The sequence below is a fragment of the Nestor notabilis genome, unplaced genomic scaffold (genome assembly GCF_000696875.1).
Source record: "Nestor notabilis isolate BGI_N333 unplaced genomic scaffold, ASM69687v1 scaffold4594, whole genome shotgun sequence".
Lineage (NCBI taxonomy): Eukaryota > Metazoa > Chordata > Aves > Psittaciformes > Psittacidae > Nestor > Nestor notabilis.
The window spans coordinates 38029-50704 of NW_009926718.1; positions in this window are offsets into that span (position 1 = coordinate 38029).

The following is a 12676-nucleotide window of genomic DNA, read 5'->3' on the forward strand; positions in this document are numbered from 1 at the left end:
TAGGGAACATCTCAATGAACAGGCTTTTTCAAGGGTTTTTTTTCTGACTAACTTTGAATTTTCTCTAAAAGTTCTTGCAGAAATCAACATTCAAACCCTGTCACAGAGCTTTGAATCTTTTTTTAATCATCCATCAAGCAGGAAGATGGCAACAGGATGCACTGTGTCGTGTTTGTGTCATTGTAATGTGAGGCTTCGAGGATGTGCTAAAACTACCTAAAAATTCTCAGATTCAATTTGGATAAGCACTTTAAAACAATCTCACTGTTCAGCTAAAATCTTCCTTGTTGGCCATACTGCAGGAATGGCCTTTGCCACAGGATTTCCATTTCAGACCTGCTGAAAGCACCTTGACGAATGATAACTCCATACCTTTCTTCCTTGCGCCACTTCAAATAAGAAGTGCATAAAAATGAAAAGTGGTGGGAAAGGAATCAAACTTCTTCAGCACATATCACAGTTTATATCATTTCAGGCATGGTAGAATTGTGAGGGGATATCTCATTTTACTGGAATAATTTTAACCCTCTCTGACACAGAGAATCGGCAGTGATTGCCTGGAGGTTTACAAAATAACTAAAAAATAATGGCATCCAAAGTTGTTAGAAGAAAAATATTGTATTTTGATTAGACCTGAAAATTGCAAGACTCTCTTCACTGCAGTGCTCGAGATCAATTCTGATGTAACATCCATTTTTCTCCAGGCTGTGTCTGAGAGTAGAACTGACTTTCTAGTCAGCTTCTGTGACGTTCAAGTTATATCTGAAAAGTAGATACATGTAAAGAAAGGATACGAAGGGGAAACAAGGCATTTCTACCTTTCCATATGGAGAAGAGGGCTAGCAAAGCCTGGCCAGTTGTGAGAGCTCCTACAGCTGATGTCCTCTGGGGTACAGTCAGAGAATCATGGAGTAGTTAGGGTTGGAAAGGACCTTAGGATCACCTAGTCAGAGACTTTACTTTCTGATCTAGCCTATGCACAGTTTTTGCATGCTTTTCTCTTATATATTCCAAATTATGTAGTTCTGCCATGACGTCAAAGTTAGGTCTCCATGAAATTTCATGATCTTATCCAGAGCTTGCGCTGGACCCTCTGAGCCACCTCAGAGCTGGATATCCACATTAGCCCACAAAATTAGTCTCAGTCACCTATGAAGAGGTCTCCCAGCTGAGGCTCAGTTCTGTGTAATTGCAAACACATGGCCAGCCTGGAGCACACACACCAAGAACCTCTGGCAAGCTGCAAACTGCGATGGCTTTGCTGGGGACACAATGGTGTGCCACAGCTCTTTCATCTACTCACACTCCTTTCTCTTGCCCTCGCTGGCTTTTAAGCTCTTTGCTGTGGCCTGTGGTTTCTGCTTCCCTCCACTCTGCTGTGCTTGCTGATGAAGCCAGCCTGGTGTGCAGGCACTGTTGGTCCTCTCAAGCTGCTTGGCTTCAGATGCTGAGTACACCTGCCCTTCTGCCTTTTCCAGACACCTGGTCTTTCAGCTTTTTCTATTGTTTTGGGGGGATTTATTATTATTGGCAGGAAATTCACTAGCCAAAATGGTTCTGGGCAAATCAGGAGTGTACAGCTCTGTACAGGCCAGAAAGAGAGGAATGGAAAAAAACCATCATGCTGGACAAGCAATTTCTGTGAGACTCAACGTCTGCCTCAGGCTGTGAAGACAGGAAACAAAGGGGACAATAACTGTTGGCTGGCTTGGCAGGACACCCATTTCATTACTGCATTGGCAACCCCCCTAGAGAAACACTGCACACAACCAAACCATCAATTCATATCTAAGCAGTAAATAAAGAAGAAAGATGAGCAAAGGGGGGAATATATGCAAACAGTTCTCACTCCTACAGCAGTATCCTGTTGCTCTGATGTTTCAGCAGGTGCTGGCAGGTACTGACGTCTCTTATTTACCATAAACCTGTGGGGCATGCAAAAGGAAAGACCTCTTCGAAAGGGTTTCTCAGAAGTGCTGAACATTTTGAAATATTCTGCTAATCATATATTGAGAATTCTGGTCTAATGGCACTATATCAGATACAAGCAGTAATGACTCTGTTGAATTATGCTGTGCAAGAGGCTAGTAAGGACATTGTAGTCCCATTTCCCCAGGCAATTAGAGTATCCTTTAAAAACTACCATGTGGCAATGCCTGTTAAAACTCAGCCAGGACACAGTGGAGTGTATCAGTGCGGAGCCCAGTGAGAAGGCTTTAAAGACCAGAAAACTACCAGGGAGGAGCAGACATTCATTGCTGAGGGTCTGTGTGCTATTTGTGCACAGCTTTTTACCCTTTGAAGTTCCTTGTCAGCATGTCTCCATTCTTAAGATAATGGGAATGTTCTTATGTATAGGACATCGCATTGCTGTGTTTGTCTGAGTACAACACATCAAATACTCCGGAGAATTCAAAGACACATCTTACTAAACACCCTTCTGACAATTCCATATTGTCCAGTAAAAAATATGAATGCCCTTTTTTTAATGCCATGACTGCAGACAAAAGAAATAACACAAAACCCAAAAATGAATGGATTTCACTGAGTCTGAGCAGATCTTAGATTCAAAGCCACCAGCCTCAATTCATTGCTATGATTAAAGCATCAAGCAATGAACTGAAATAGCACGTCCAGATTTGGAATCTCCCAACCTAAGACATGAGGAGCAATTTTGTTTGTCTGGTCTTCCTCCTCCACACCATCCTGGAGAGCTAATTTCTGAACTCTGCCCCCCAGCACATGAGAGACCTTTTGTGCAAGGCTCGTGTGGGTAGAGCAGTTTGAAAATGAAACTTCCTCCGAGCGAAAACATACATAATTTCCTCCCAAATGCCTCTTCCAGAACCATGGAATAAAAATTGCAAAATCAAGAGACATCTATTTTCCCTAAGGCGATGCACAGGAGCTGATCTAGCAAAAGTTTGTCTTTGTTTTGCTGCTATGGGTTTTTTGTTTTGCCTTGTTTTTGTTTTGTTTCTAATGGTACCAATCTAGCTGTCCAAACTGTCTCTCTCCCCAGAGAATAATAATCAACTTCCTAGTTCAACAGCTTTATGTCATGAATATTAAAAAGAATATCTGAATAACATGGCTCACCAGCACTGTGTCTTATCCATTCCAACCTCGTGAAAGAATTTAGGAAAGTTAAGATGTCACCAAAATATTCTTGTAAGGGAGGAATGATGACAGAATGTGATCACATGTAAACATATTAGCAATGGGAATACAAACTTACAAATATTACTATTCTTCCCTGGGAGGTGGACTAATTTCCTAACTTTTCCTGGAACCAATATAATCTATACAACAAACTTAGAGCAGTGTAAATTATAACACTTGTCTTTCTTTTCTGTTACATTATAGCTGTTCTAACAAGAACTTTTTACGTTTTTCATTCTGTACAATTTTAGTGAAAGTCTTAAATTAGCTACTATCTACCTGACAGAAAGCTATTTATCCCCCTGTAGGTGTGATTTCTACATTTAGGACAAATTATGTGTTCAGTCTCACGCAGAACCCTTTACATGCTGGGGACCACAAAAGTTATATTATTGGAAGGTAAAGTAGTTGTCATGACTGTCAGTTGTACCCACGCACATTAGGAACCGTAAGAGCCAGGACAGCATGGGATAGCCTTGGCTGTATTGGCACGGGACTGCATAATACTTGCGTTGCATATGGCCTTGAGCAGTCTTCTGTTAAACATTATTTGCAGAGCAAAGTTTTATTCAAACCTCTCCATAGGTAGATCGCACTGTATTATACCACCAGTTCAGCTGTCAGCTTAGCTTCCGTGAGACAGGGCTGCCTAACTGGTATTTAGAGGATGTCAAGAGAACAGCAACGGGAGTAACAGGGCTCAATATGAACTTCTGCAGCAATTGGGTGGAAGGAGTGATATAATAGTACCTGGAATACTATTTCCCAAAGCTGAAGCCACCTATATTTACTATGCGTGTGCTAGTTCACAAACTCTGTTAGCAGTAAGGAGGGAAAGGAGGAGAGAGGAGCAAAGAGAGAGTGAGACAGTACTAGCCAAGATAGCAAGATGGGACAGGGGCCTGGGAAGAAGATAAAACTTTAGGGATTTTTTGTGGGAGCTGCTTAAACATTTCCTTAATAGTGAACACGTTAGAAATCTAAACAGGCTTTAAAAACCAAAAGCCAGCATTTATTAGACTGCAATCTGGAAACACTAACTTACATTAATATAGAAAAAGAAATCAAAATGAGAGGGAAAGGCAATAAATGGGTTCATTAACACATCTCCCACCATGCTCCTACAGAGCAGGTCAGGTCTCTGCAGCTGGCTCTCAGTCCAGCAACTTAGCTACTTTCTGGGTGCACACTTTTTGCTCTTTAGTCCATTCTCAAGAAGCCACCCAACCCTTGCATGCTCTGTACCTTCCAATGGGCACAAACATCTCCCTAATCTGGTTAGTTACTCCTAACCTGGTTAATACCCCCCTAACCTGGAGGACAATAGACACGGGGGCAAAGAAGGTGGTTATACGTACTGAGTACACTCAGACAAAAAATACACCAGAAGATCTCCTTCCTGTAAGGCGCGAGATGGTAAAAAGAAAAGAGAGGTTAGCTGCAGTGAAGCTCAGTTTAACTGAGAATCAGATGATAACTTTTTCCCTAATTTTTTCCTGCTAATGAGGGTCAGCAAAAAACCACCTTTTCCACCCACTGGACTTGTGTATCTCTCCAGTCAGGATCCTACCTACTCTGCACCTTTCTGCTTCCTTTCTCTAAGCCCTTGCACTGTTTCTTTTGCTGCTGCCAACATGAAACCATGACCCTGGAAGTGGATGAAGTGAACATGCAGGGCAGGCTACACACAGCAAAGCCTATCAAGCCTTCATTTAGCATGATGGAGAGCCTTGCCAAGGAGAAACACTCCCTTATTCATCACTATGTTGCTAACACCCTGCACAGAGACCCAAAATGGTTGCTTGGAGAAAGATAAGGTCTTCCTGGCATTTAACCTTCCCTCCTGGGCTGTAGAAAAGGGAAACTGTGATTAACAGCCACCACCTTGCTGTGTGCTAAGGGACTGAGCTCTGCCCTGAAAAGATGTCCCTGTAGCTGAAATATCAGAAGTTATTGTGGCTTTGCTGTCTTTTGTAACCACATTAAAAGAATGGGTATTGTGTTTTCCAAGTGTGTTATATTTTCTACCTACACTATTGGCCTGCCCAGCTTGCTGGGCCCGACATTACCTTGTTTACTGGTTCACCAGAGAGATCAAGAGACCTGTTTTGAGGTGACAGGGTAGGACAAGCCCAGAAGCTGCCACATCCTGTCTGATGTAGCAGGATGCTTCACCAGTGGGCAGGCAGCATCTGAAAGTGCTGCCCTGGTGGTGGATGTGAGCCTGGACACAAAGGGTTAAGTGAAGTGCTTGTTATCCTTCAACCCAACACAGGTGGTGAAAGAGAGGTGGGAGGTGAGAGGGGGGCTGGGGAAGGCTTATAAGGTTCCAGGAGGGAAAGGAGTAGGGATATGCCTGCCCCATCCCTGTAGGATCTTCTGTCTGTGGACTCACTGCAGTTCTCTTCTGCAAGCTGAATGCCACCTTGGGACAGATGAGGTCAATCCGGCTTAAAAACACGAGGTGAGACACAAAGGGGTTGTTACTGAGAGTCTGACTGATGCTGTCTGCTACCCTGATGTGGTACAAGCTCAGACAGCTGCTCTGCTCACCAGTTCTCTGCAAATAAATCTGCTAGAGTATTTGTGAAGCACCTCTGTGTGCTGAGTGGAGAGGACTGGGCAGCTGGACTGTCTCCTGAGAGATGCTGAGGTGTGGAGGTAGCATCTGGGCTCCTTTGGTGCTTAGTGGGTTCACTGGGAGTGGCAAAGCCCATCTGAGGAGATGGAAGAGAGTTTAAACCTGGGCTCTGAGCTGCTGTGTGTTTGGATTGGTGTTAATGATTTGTATGTGCTGTTGGTAACTAGCCGTGCTGGGAGGCAGGTGGGTTATCAGGGACCTCCTGCTCTGGTAGTAGTGGGTGTCTCCCCCCATTTGCTGCAAGAAATTACTTTCTCAAAGGTACCTAATATAAGAGTGGGTCTGGTAGAGGAGCTGGTTGGAAATACTTTAAAGGAATGTCTTTTACCTTATAAACACTGCTTTTGACAAAGCTAAAGCCTCAGTTTGCCCCATGGAGGGTGGCACAGGGTGCTCTCAATGATTTGTTTCTACTGCTTTGTTTCAGTTATCTGCACTGGTAGTTTAATTCCTTATCACTTGTTCTCCAGCAGTGGCATAGCATGAGCCATTCTGGTTTTCTCAAAAAAACCCAAAACCTACTTCATTGTCTCCTTATGTCAAACCAGCCTCAAATTTCTGTTGTCTAAAATCTCAACTGCAGCTCCCTCAGTAGCTACCAGTAAGGCTCCAGGTGACTTATTTTGACCTGGTCTGTGCAGGAGCCTGAAGAGAGGGAGGTGACAAAGCTAGTTCTCCTTAGGGCTCTGGGCTTCCCCTTGAGGTATCCTGCAGTTCATAGCCAAAAAAGTGAAAATAACCCAGTGATGAGCTCTGCTCCAAAGGCAGCTGTGATCATATGCAATGTAGGTAAAAGTGCCATCTTATAACAGAGTCTTGGTCCTCCCTTTCACCAGCTCCACTGATCAGCTGCACAATCCCTTCCTTGTAATGGTTTTTGTTCCTCACATGAGCTGAGAGAGCATCTGGTGCAGGAGGAGCAAGGGGAGGGTTTCGGCTGTCAACAAGCATTAGCATGAGGATTGAAGAATAATTTTACATTAGTATTGCTGCTTTGGATGATGTAATGTCAGATCACAGCCTTCAACCATATCCATGCAAGATGTCCAATTCATCCTACTGCTTGAATGAAAGGTGAAGTGATCTGAAAAGGCTGATGCTGGGAAGTGGACATGCATTTGACTGTGCTGTTTCATAGGCTGGGAAGTTATTTGTCTTGTATTAACTTGACACTAGTGGAACTTTGTCTCTTAAATGCTGTTTACATGTCGTAGCTTTAGAGAAGCCAATAATTTAGTATGAGTTGGCAATAATTGTAGACCACACTAATAAGTCTCAAACTACAATGTAACTAGTCAGCTCATAGCCGCTGAAATCCCTTTTTGTGTAATGCTGTAGATACCTTGGAGAGATTAAGTGGATATTCTTTATTCGTTATTAAAATTTTATGGTAAAAGTTTTGTTCTTTGGCTCAAAGCCTGCTTGTTGTCATCCTGGGGGAAAAGAAATTCAGAACTGAAACTAAGTTTTTAAAGTTGTTTGTGCATCTTAAAGCACATATTTCATGTTAAATTCCAGCCCTGGAAAATGAGTTCATTCTTCTGTTGAACAGAGAGTGGCCAAGGAAGGCTTTAAGTGTCCTACCCACAGTTTCTCTACGGGCTTCACGCCTGGGTCATGCTTTTTTAAGTCTTTGGTGTTGTCATACTCCAGTATTGTATTGGTGAAGTCTCCCGGCGTAGTCTGGGAGTGCATACTGGCTTGGGCCGATAGCTGAGAGAGCTCAAAGCCGTGCTGTGTTAGGGTGATGGTTTTGTTAGTAGGGCTTGCTGAGCACTGGCTGAGTGCCTTGGTAATGTCACTACATAGTCTTCATTTGTGCCATACCAACTCCTGAGCTGGTAGAGTGCCCAGGCCTGCCTCTAGTCTATCCGTCACGTAGATGCGGTTTAGGGCTCTCACTGCTCTTTATTGTAGCTCATTAAAATAAGACACCATGTCATTAATGTGCAGTTCTGCCACAAAAGCCTTGACCACTTTTTTTTAGTGGTCACGCTACAAAACTCTCATCCACAATTTCTCAATGGTACCAAATAGGCTCAGTAGTAAAGACTGAGCCGGAAAGTTATGTCATTAGTGGATTAAAGCTTAGAAATGAGATGTTGGAGAAGAGTATTCAACTTCGAGCAGATCTTGCTTCCCAGAGCTCTGGGTGGGTGGGATCTTTCCACTGAGGCTTCTGTGATGCTGAGTTGCTTTTCCGGGTGATGCCACAAAGTGGCTTCTTTGACAGATGGCAATGAATTGACAGCTTAAAAGGGCTTTTTGCAGGAAAAAGTGACATGTAGAAATGTTCTCTGACTAACAGAAATGGAACTGGTGTTACTGAAGTGTAGGTAGTGGATTCTCCATGAGAATCTATTACTTTGAGTTTGCGTAGGGAAACTGCCTGAGGACTCTTCTACACTGCAAACTGCCTGAACTGTGCAGGGGGGTTAGTAGGTGAGACTGGAGGAAGTGATATGCTTTACTTAGGGAATGGGTAGTCAGAAGGGTTGCTGGAGAGTTTTGTCATATCTGCATGCCCAATGTGTTGTCACAAGTTGATGTTTATTGATTTTCTTTAATTTTTTTTCCCTCCTGAGCTCTCCTCGTGTTGGACCTGGAATCTCTGCTTTGAAAGATGGGGCATATCACTTTATGAAGGGTATTTGGAAAATAATCTAACATTCTCTGGAATCCTCCACCAGTGTTCAGCTATATGGCATTTCTCATTTTAAGAGTCCCTCTGGCTATTTGAACTTGGCCCTGATTGCTGTCAACAGCAATTGGCAGGAGGGTTTTATCTAAAGCTATAATCTGTTCCTTGTCACTAGGGCATTAGCAGACGGGGTTTCTCAATTCCTGCTTTGCATAAATGCTTTCTCGGAACTCCTGGAAGTATCTTTTCACCTCTCAGTATTACTATGTAGGCAGTGTCTTTGCATGCCCTTCTGTGGAGACTGGAACACTGATCTCTGCTAGTTTTCACATAGGCTGCTGTGGTAGGTAAGTGTGATCAAAGCCCTAGAGCTCCCCAAAGGGAACTTGCGCTGCATAATTGATAGTAAGTAGAAGGAAATCTGTTCAAAACTGTTTTCAGCTAAGAACTATTTACAGTGATTATGCAATTTTGGCCTCTACCAAGATTTCGCTTGTTTCCCTACTTCCTTTTCCTTGCCTTGGAGTCCTGCCCCAGCAAAAAAGGATTGCCGAATTTCCCAGCTGCTCAAACTGTAAAAAGAGAAACCAGAGCTCACCAGTGTCATGCCTTAAAATTGCCATAATGTACACTCTGAGACTAAATACTTGATCTCCATACAAATAAAGGAGCACAACTGTTTATATTTCCTGGAAAATGATCTGCAACACTCGTGCAGCCATTCTGTAATGCAGCTACCTCTAGACAGAAGGGATAAGCAGTGTAAGGTTCTCTGGACATAGTTTGAAAACAATGGGATATTTTTCTTATGTGCTTTATTATGAAATGTCTATCTGAAACTGCGTCAGGATTTCTGCGTTACACCTAGAGTATTTCTGTCTTAGTGCAATGATTGAACAGCAATAACAAAATAAGAAGCAAAGCAGATGGCAGTACAGAAATATCCTTGGTTTATTCAGATGGGCTCAGAATGAATACCCTGATGATTGGATGGTATGTGTTAAGCATATATGTTATTAACCACTGAGTATTTTGTCAGCTCGGCAGAGTATGTATACCTTTAAACACAGACCACTGTTGTTGAAGCTATTTGTGTTGAAAGTATCCTGTTATAAACGGTTTAGTAACATCCATTAATAGGACTGAAATTGGTGGGAGATTCTGATGACCGATTTACAAGAAGTTGCATTTAATAGAGTAGCATAAAAGAATTCCTGGTTCTGGATCTCATTTTCCTCCTTGAGGAAGATATTTAATTCTACTTTATGTTATGCCCAGTCTATCATGAGGTAATGTCCTTTTGCAACTTCAAAGTACGTACCTAGGTTGGTTTGTCTGCTACCTGTATAGATTTTGAATGCAAGGTTTTGGAATGTGAGTAGTTCTATCAAAAAAACATAAAAATAATCCTGTGGCTGGTAGTAAGAAAGTGTCCAAAGGTTAAGGATTTCTAGCAAAAATAGCTTATGAATGAGTTACTGTGTACACATGGTGTTAATAAGTTTCTTTCTAACACGGGGTAAGACTTAATGTGAGTAATCCAGCGTTCTTCGAAGTGGTCTTGCACCAAAGATATGAATGTAAGTCCTCTGGTAGGAATGGATTTTGTGGATGAAACTGAAAATAGAATGAAGCTTAATTAAAAGCAAGGTTTTTAGATAGGGTTTTCAACCAGCCCATCTACTTTCTGTTTGTGCTATCTAAGCCTTACATAAAACAAGCTTGAAACTAACCATGGCAGGAGCTAGTCACCTATGTGGGCTAAAGCCAGTATCAAATATAGCTTCACTGGTCAAAACATTCAAGGCTTGCATGGTTCTCTGTTATGTACATACTTATTTGGGAATCCCTTCTGTGAGCTCAGGTCTGAGAAGTGTTTGTGCAGGAGCACTGAATCGGAAAAGGAGAATCTGTCTTTTTAAGAGGTGGCAGGGGAAAATGGTGTTGGTTGTCTTATTCTGGATTCACTCATCTGGGGCACAGCATAAATCCCTCAATACTGCACAACTGGAGAGTTTGGTGTGCTGGAAATGCATTGTAAGGAGTGAGTAACATAATAAAGGAGCAAGACTGACTTAAATCAGTGCTTGGTACAGTCTGAGCTTTTAATTGTTAATAATGGAACCTATAAGTTTGGCCTCCTCTAAAAAAAAAAAGTTGCCTGCAAAATGCGGATGTTACTTTGGCAGAATGTATTATTACAGTTAGTATTAAAATGTTGCGGACAGAGCGCTTTCTGGGTTCTTGTAGGTCAGACAAAAACCTGCTGCTACAGCAGCCACAATGCAACATAAGTTGTTGCATGGGTGAAATTGCATGAGAGGGGAGGACTTGTCTTTTGTACCTATGCAAATTGCAAAATCCACATGTAGAATGATGTTGAGTCTGTGCCTCTGCATAGCTGTTTCCCTCATCTGGAACATCAAAGTGCCTTGTTCCCTTTTGTGGCAGTGTTCCTCTGCTAACACTGCCAAGCTTTTCACTCTGAAAAGAATAAGAAACAATAGGAATTATTTGTCATTCAATAGGGCTAATAACTGAAGAGAACGATTTGTTTTCCACATACTTATTTAAGAGTAAAACACTGAGCAATTTGATAAGCTAATTCCTACAGGGAATAAAAAGCTGAAAACTTTGAGCTTCTCAGAACTAGATTTCATTTTTAAATGTGATATCTCTACTGAGCAGTAGACCTCTAAAGTACAGGCCACCTTGCTCAATGATTTCAGCTTAGACTCGTAGTTTATCATAATGCAACACAGTAATGGTGAAATAGGTTCTAAAGATCAAGTCAGACATTAACTACATGTATGTTACTATTGTGGTCAAATAATGCTTCTGAACCATAAGCACCAATGGGTTTGGTCAAGAGGAATTGGGTTACAAATGTATGGGTGTTACACAGTAATTAGAAGCTTTCTAGAATGCTATTCCCCCTCCCTGGTTTGGAGCATTGTTTTGCCACAGAGGTTGTTTTGATTCAGTGTAGAGCCTGGGAGAAAACAGTTTCCCCTTGGGCATGGGGGATAGTGGAGAGGCACTGTTGGAGTATCCTAGTTTGGTTCTCTCCTAAATGCCTCATGAGTGATACTCTTTTCTCTCTGAATGGGAGAGGAATCTGAAAAAGACCCTCTAGAACTGTCAATTAGATTAAAAGCACCACTAGACTTGTGCAAGGGTGTTTTGAGGTTCACACGTAAAATCCCAAAGATGCCACCTGAGTAAGAACTTCTGTCAACTTTGTACTGACATGATAAGTTCTTTCATGCTGGGATTAAAAAAAAAGCTTTTTCCATACTGATATTTCCAGTAAAAATACTGAGCATACGTGGGATGAATCTGCCTAAAATGTTTTCATAGTTGATTCATACTTCAATTTGTTGGTGAAATAACATGACTGGACTTCCCTAGGGCTAAGGCAATCTCACAGTAGGAGTGTTTGAGGTACATACTTGCCAGGCAGGGTACAGGGTATACCTCCTGCCTTTGAAAAGTGGCCCATATCATGGGTGTCAATGAGGTAAAAGGGGTCAGTAGTTTCATGGTTGCCTTTAGCTCTCTTTTGTCCTTTACGCGTAGCTTCTGAATCTAATTGCTACTGTAATTAAATTGAAGGAATTGGATGCCTCTAGACATGTGTATATCTAGGAGATACAAGCTATCGTTACTGACTTTAGCATTTAATCTTGCATTGACATTTAAGGTTGAAATCAGCACTGAAGCTTCCAGAGAATTCATGGATGCAAGTTTATATTTAGTCTGTACTTAAAGAGGAGCCCTAAGGCTGCCCTCAATTCCAAACTCACCATCTCCACAGTTAAAGAAACTGCAAGGATGTCCCTTGACATAGCTGGAAGCCTTTTCTAAAAGCAGGCAGGACCCCAAGGACCCAAAACATTCAGTCCCTTTTTATGTTGCTGGTAGTGTCTCTTCTGGCTGCTTCAGCCTCATTGTAAACAGATGAGTTAATCTGGGAGTATTGAGCTCTTTAGGAAGAATGTTGTCATCCCTTAAGTATTATGTGTTTTGTTTGATTTAATCTCGGGTTCTGTCTGCACCAGCAATATCGCCATTGTATTTCTGTCCCTTGTCAGAAAGTGTTGGTCAAACAAGAAAAGAGTTTGCATGGCTGCTGTTCAACTGGAGATTTTCTGTTTAATCAGAGCCTCTGGGGAGTGTTTACACACAAGGATCTTGTCCAGGCATGGAGCATGCATGGCACTGACTATGTG